This window comes from Phyllostomus hastatus, unplaced genomic scaffold (assembly GCF_019186645.2).
Source record: "Phyllostomus hastatus isolate PE091 unplaced genomic scaffold, TTU_PhHast_1.1 phas_scaffold_585, whole genome shotgun sequence".
NCBI classification, from domain to species: domain Eukaryota; kingdom Metazoa; phylum Chordata; class Mammalia; order Chiroptera; family Phyllostomidae; genus Phyllostomus; species Phyllostomus hastatus.
In genome coordinates, this window is record NW_025334037.1 from 16,827,333 (window position 1) to 16,833,332 (window position 6,000).

The 6,000-nt window shown below is 51.5% G+C and overlaps 1 protein-coding gene across 3 annotated transcripts in view; it reads right to left on the minus strand.

Annotated features, from left to right (window-relative positions):
* Window positions 1-3,571, minus strand: part of MPPED2 (metallophosphoesterase domain containing 2) — a 164,286-nt gene extending 160,715 nt beyond the window's left edge. The window contains exon 1 of one of the 3 annotated variants that reach the window (XM_045825406.1): window positions 3,425-3,571. The gene's annotated coding sequence lies outside the window, so the exon portion shown is untranslated. Of the gene's footprint in view, window positions 1-1,851; window positions 2,193-3,309; window positions 3,347-3,424 lie in introns of those variants that run through there. The other 2 variants (XM_045825411.1, XM_045825410.1) reach the window with 2 other exon arrangements.
* Between the last annotated feature and the right edge of the window lie 2,429 nt (window positions 3,572-6,000).

Below are 6,000 nucleotides of genomic sequence, written 5' to 3' on the forward strand. Positions count from 1 at the left end.
ACTGATTAAACCAAATATGGACTAGAAACAAAACAGACATACTCATTATGTAAATATCTATGCAAGGACTTATAGGAGTTAGCACTAAACCCTGCCTTTGGAAACCTAGAAGAGACTGAACTTAGAAGGTGATCAATTCACATCCTAAATGGTCCACACTGTCCTAAAGTCATCGAAGAATTGCCTTTTCTCTCAAGTGCACATCTGTGCCTCTTTGCACCTTTGCCCCAGCAAGACAAATAGAACATCTTTTCATCAGCAAGCACAGGTCCCTCTAACTCTGAAGGGCTAAATGGGTAGCTGGCACCTCATTTGAATTCCTCTTAACCATGTTCTCTTTCAAATGTTTTATCAAAACAGTGCACCTGCAGCGTCCATCTTCTTTAATCTAGAGTCCTTTGAAGAAAATGTCAGACTAAGGCAGAGAGCCTCAAAACTTTTGCAGGAACCTTACAGACAAGTCCAGAAAAGGCTTATTTTTAAAAATGCTGTGTCTACTTTCACTCACATCGCAACATGAGCATATCCTAAGAATATTAAACACCAACACATGGGAAAGACCTTTTTTTGGAAAACTCTCAGAGATGACACAACGGTCTCCCTCCTGAACTTGAGAAATTTGTTAAAAGCAGGAAACGAGAGAGAATGATACACTGCCTAGAACTATCATGAAGCTCCATCACCTTGCTTCACACATTTCAACAGTAAAACCTTCCAAACGATCAGATATTGGAGCATCTCTTCTTCATCACACTTATATTACTTTTGACATAGAATATTGAAAGAGACCAGTATTTTTTTTCATTTTCATTTTATATTTAAACACATTTGCTCCACAAAACAAAGGAACCCAGTACTAAATGCCAGGAATCCTAAAGAAAAGTGAAAAAAGGGGCTGGCATTGCCAAACATCCATGCTGGTGCTAGTTTGATTTTTCTATTAAAAAAAAATCATGTGAACACATTGTGCATTTCCTGGACAGCAACCATTTCTCTTGTCCCTGAAGCAGTGCAACGGACAATGCTTTTCCCTCAGCACTCTAGTTAGAAAACATTTTAAAGTCTGCTGGCAATGAAAGGATTAAAAGTTGAGGAATTGAATAACCGTCTCCACCTCCTAGACACCAGAAGTCCATTTTACCAAAAGTTTCAAAGCAACAACTCATGACCTCTCTCCCAGAACACTGCATGTTACAGCCTATGAGAAAGGAGCCCTTGATTTCGTCGTTTAAACAAGGATGCTTTTTTTATTCACTTGCCCTGAGAAGATAGCCCGACCGCCTAGCCAGACTCTGGAACTCGCCTGCTGCAACTCCGCCAAATTGCGCTCTCCTGCCTCTGTTGCACTGATAGAGTGATCGCTCCACTCACGCCCTTGCTTTTTTATGCCCACCTCCAGTTACTCATCCCTGTATCCCAGAGCGATGCTTACAAGCCTTCCCGGCGGCTACTCTGCCAGGGTTTTGGGAGGGATGCACAAAGTTCCACGTGCCTCTGTCCACAGAGCGCCCTCCCGTCCGCCGCACTTACACCTGAACTTGTCTCCAGCACTGCGGACACCCCGTTGGCACATTCTTTGGAAGAGGAAGGGCAGGACTTTTCTCCTACGCCTCTGGCTGCGCGTAGTCTATATATGGTGGGGCGGGGGGCGCGCAATTCTCTACTTTGGATTGGTGTGTTTGTTTTAAATCGGGGGGATGGGGGCTTCACCAACTACACACACACACACACACACACACACACACGCACACACGCGCGCGCGCACGCAAGCTCGCCCTGCCCTCCCGACTCAGGGCCGGCTCGTCCGGGCTACAGCTCCCCCTTCCTTCCTGGAGCACCAGCTCGCCTTACTCGCTTAGTCCCTGCTTGCCACTGCCGTCGCCTTTGCCACCGCCGCCGCCGCCGCCGCTGCTGGCACTGCTGGCGCTCGCGGCCCCGGGCTCCGCTGGGCGCCTGTCTTTCTTTCTCTCCCTCTCCCCCCAGCCCCAGATTGATTGATGACCACCGGCGGCCAATGGCTCTGACACCGCGCCATCCTCGCTGAGGCATCGTAGCCCCACGCCCCCGACGTCAGTCTCCCGGGCGCGCAGGCATCCCCGAACCCTCAAAGTGGAGCCTGCGCCCGGGGCCGCCGCCGCGGCCGCCGCCTCCCTGCTCTCCGCCCCGGTGCTGCCGGGCTGCTTCTCTGGAGCGACGGAGAAAGGAGGGGAGAGAGCCAGCGAGCGTTGGAAGGGGGGTGTAGAGGTCATGGTTCCCACCACCTCCCCCTTGGAAATCTTTTCTTTCACTTAAAGTTTTGTTTGTTTTTTCCATTCTGACCTGTTTGTGTTTGTTTGCAGCATCTCAAATCAATTGCATATTTTTCGTGACCCGAATTTACACTTAATTTGGGGTGTGCTGGGGGGAGGTAAATATGGTATAAATCTACCTCACTGGGACATCTCTAATTTCTTTTTTTGCTGGTGGATTCTAACCCCCTCCCCATTCTCCAGAAAAACGCCCCCTCCACCTCCTTAGGCCGCAAGACCCCAGCATTCAAAGGCTTTATAAAGATAACCCTGTTACATGTAAATAGCAAGGAAACTCCTGCCAGTCTCCTGAAGAAATCGGGCGGCAACGGTTACTTTTTTCTCACCACTCGTCCCCAGCTGCCCAGCCCGAGTCACCAGCTCGCTCCGCCCGCTGCGATCCTGAAGACCGAAGGCGGCAGGGAAGAGCGAGGGGCGCGGGGACAGGGTGAGAAAAATCCCCGCGCGAGGGGCGCACGAGCTAGCGGCCCCGGGGCGCCGGTGGAGCGCAGCCGGAGCACAAAGCTGCGCGGCGCCTGCCTGGCCACCGCACCTCGCTCCGGCCGCCACGGGCGCCCGGGGCTCGCGCCAACACAATGCACCCGGGCCTAGGCCGGGGCGGCTCGAACACATAACCCTGGGACTTTCTAGTAAACAGCTCGCGGTGCCCTCGTCCCCACCCCCATCCCCGCCGCCAGGTTTTTGCCGCTGCCCCTCACCGGCACCCTTCCTCCCCTCCTAAAAAATCCCGGAGCAGGAGGGGGCGGGGACGTGGGGACCCCGAGAGGTCGGAGGCCGAGGGCTGGGGGGAGGGGAGAAGAGCAGAGGGGCAAGATGGGGAGTGGGAGAGAGACAGCTCCTAAAAAAGAATTCGCTTTCGCTCGGGGGTAGAAAATAAGCCCTACTCGGGTTCCGAATTGCCCGGGAAGCGTCCGCTCGTGTGAATGTAAGGGGCACCGGGGCAGCGGCGGTCCGCAGCCTGCGAGCCCCCCGCACGCGCCTCTGACAAGGCACCTCTCACCCGGGCTTCGCTTTGTGTGTGCATTTTTTTCCCTTCCTCTCGCGCTCGGCACCGGGCGCCCGGCTGCCTCCTCCCCCCTCCCCCGCCCTCCGCCTCCCTTCCCGGGGCGGATTACCTTTCCCGGACTGCGCTCCGGGTCCGGGGGATGCCTTCAGCGCCCGGCGAGCAGGCGATCCATCGCAGAGCGGCCAGAGCCGGCTGGAGGCGCGCTGGGGGCGCGCTGGGGCGGCGAGGGGCGAGGGCGGGCCAGAACCTTCGACCCCCGAGGTCCCGCCGCGGGCTGGGTCTAGGGGCCGAGGGGCGCGGCGCGAGAGGAAGGTGGGGGGGGGGGGGTAGAAAAGACGGGAGCAGCCTCGATCTGGGGAGAGATCGAGCGAGGGGGCGAGGAAAGAGAGCGAGGGCGCGGCGAGCCGGAGGGAGCGGTGCAGTGACAGGGACTGCCACTGGGGTCAAAGGAGCACAGCTCCAGGAAGCAGGGCGGCCGAGGCGCCGCTCCGTGCGCGCTCCCCGGCGGGACCCCGCGCCCCCGCGTGCCCCTCCTTCAACCCCGGCCCACTCGAACCCCCGCCGGCTCCCCGAGGCCCCGGGGTTGCAGGAGGAGGAGGGAACTGAGGGCGAGGCCGTCAGCTTGCTGGTGCTCCCGGGTCAAGCAGGCGGCAGGAAGCTGAGCTGCAAGTTCAACATCAGGAGTGTGATCAGCGTAAAAATGATAGGGGATCGGGGAGGGGTGCTACGGAACCCCAGGACAAATAAAGGGAGTTTTCCCTCCAAATGGGCGTCTTTTGCAAAGAGAACACCCAGGCCTCCCACCCACCGACCTGCCAGGCGCTGTCTGGAGTCCTGGCACAGCTCCAGGGCGCAGAGCTCGCCTCCGGGGCTAGGCAAGAGGCTCGGGCACAGCGCTCAGACCAAAGACGGCTACCCTAGGTCCCCTCCCATCTGCTGAGCTTAGGCTTTCCTGGGGGAGTGCTATGCTCCTTTTTCTCAAGGCTTTCACCTCGCCAGATACGTACAGACACGCGCACACACCCCTTTCTCTCTGCTGTGTTGTTCTTGAGAAAGAAAAGGCCAGTTCAACTGATAATTTTTTTTTCACCTCCATGAATTGAGGCAGATTCGGGATAGACAGTTGAGGAGAGGCAGACTGTAGTTTTCACTTTTGTCTTTGGGGTACCTTTTCCCCAAAAGATAAGCCCTTCAGAAACATTTTGAAATTCCAAGTTTGTCCCTTTTTCTGCTACTTTGGATAATGGGGAAAAAACTTTTTCGGAATTGCATGCAAACAACGTAAGGGAAGGGAAAGCCACTGACATGCTAGGAGACATGAGACAAGAAAGAGAAGGCTCTTAGAAAACTTGGTTGGCAAGGCTGCCTGTGAAAGATGAGGTGGCCCTGTGATGTTATGCCATTGTCAGAGCTGAAGGATTTGGACGGCAACCAGATCTAATTCCTTTCCAGGAGTCAGACTCAAAGATCTAGCCATTCTCCAAAGGGAAATCCAATGGTGTGTGTTTGAGAGAGAGAAGTGTGCAAAGTATGCTATGTGACAACTGACTAGACATGCTGGCTGAAATTATATCCCCTAAAAATAAAAAGGAGCCATTTCAACCTGGTCTGTGGCCTCCATGCTGAGACTAATTGGTTTCCAGGGTCTGGGGAGGAAGGGAGAGAGGCTGGTAGGAGCTCCTATAAAAAAAGATCAAACGGAATTCACTTGAAAATATTTCCCTTTTACAATAGGCTTTCCTGGCACTTGAATTTTAAGTAACCTATCTCTTATGCCTGGGCTGAAATGAAGGGGGAAATGGTCTTGCTAATGTATTTATTTTGTTGTACAATATGCCCAGAGTGTCGGTACTTGTCAAATATGTTGGGATCAAGGGACAGTGACTACCCTTGCCCAGAACAAATCACAGCAAGAGGCACTGACATTAAAGAATGCCAGAGATGGAGTGGGGTACTTTTTCATTTTGTTTTCATTTTCCAGCCCAGTAGCAAACACTGACTAGAATCATGTTTTTTGAAGAAATGCTTAGATTTGTTTCCCTTATTCTGTGAGTTAGTATACTCCCTCCTCTTATCTAAATGTTTGGAATTTTTAGACTGATTTAGGATGATTTAATCAGTTGGAAAAAATTTAGTGCCAGCCAAATAACTTGTGTTGTTTTCTAACTTTTTCCTTCCTTCTTTAAAAAAAAAACCTAACTGGTAGCTAGTCAAAATAGCCAAAATAGTTTGTGCATGATTCTAAACCTATGTGCACGTAGACAATAAATAATAAGGCCTTTTACTTTAGTGACACATTTTATAAGATTTAATTCTATAAAAAAATCAATTGAGTGATCCTTTACAAAGATGGTGAAAATTTGTATATCATTTTGCTGACTGGGGAAAAATTTGAGGCAAAAATCTTAAAATTGTAACTTGTACTATAGGAAGAAGTCAGCTTCTACCATGTCCCTGCTGACCAATTAATTATCCACTGAAAGAGGTAGTGGCCAGCTGTACCAGTGTTCTGAAATTTTATTTCCATTAGGCTACCAAAAGAAAGAAGATAGAGAAATGTAAGTGAATTTCAATAGCAAATCAGAAACAAAAGGAATTCACTTTTCAAATAATTCTCATTACATAGATTTGAACATATTAAATTTTGTGAAATCATATTCCCCACCAATGTAACTACTACACTAA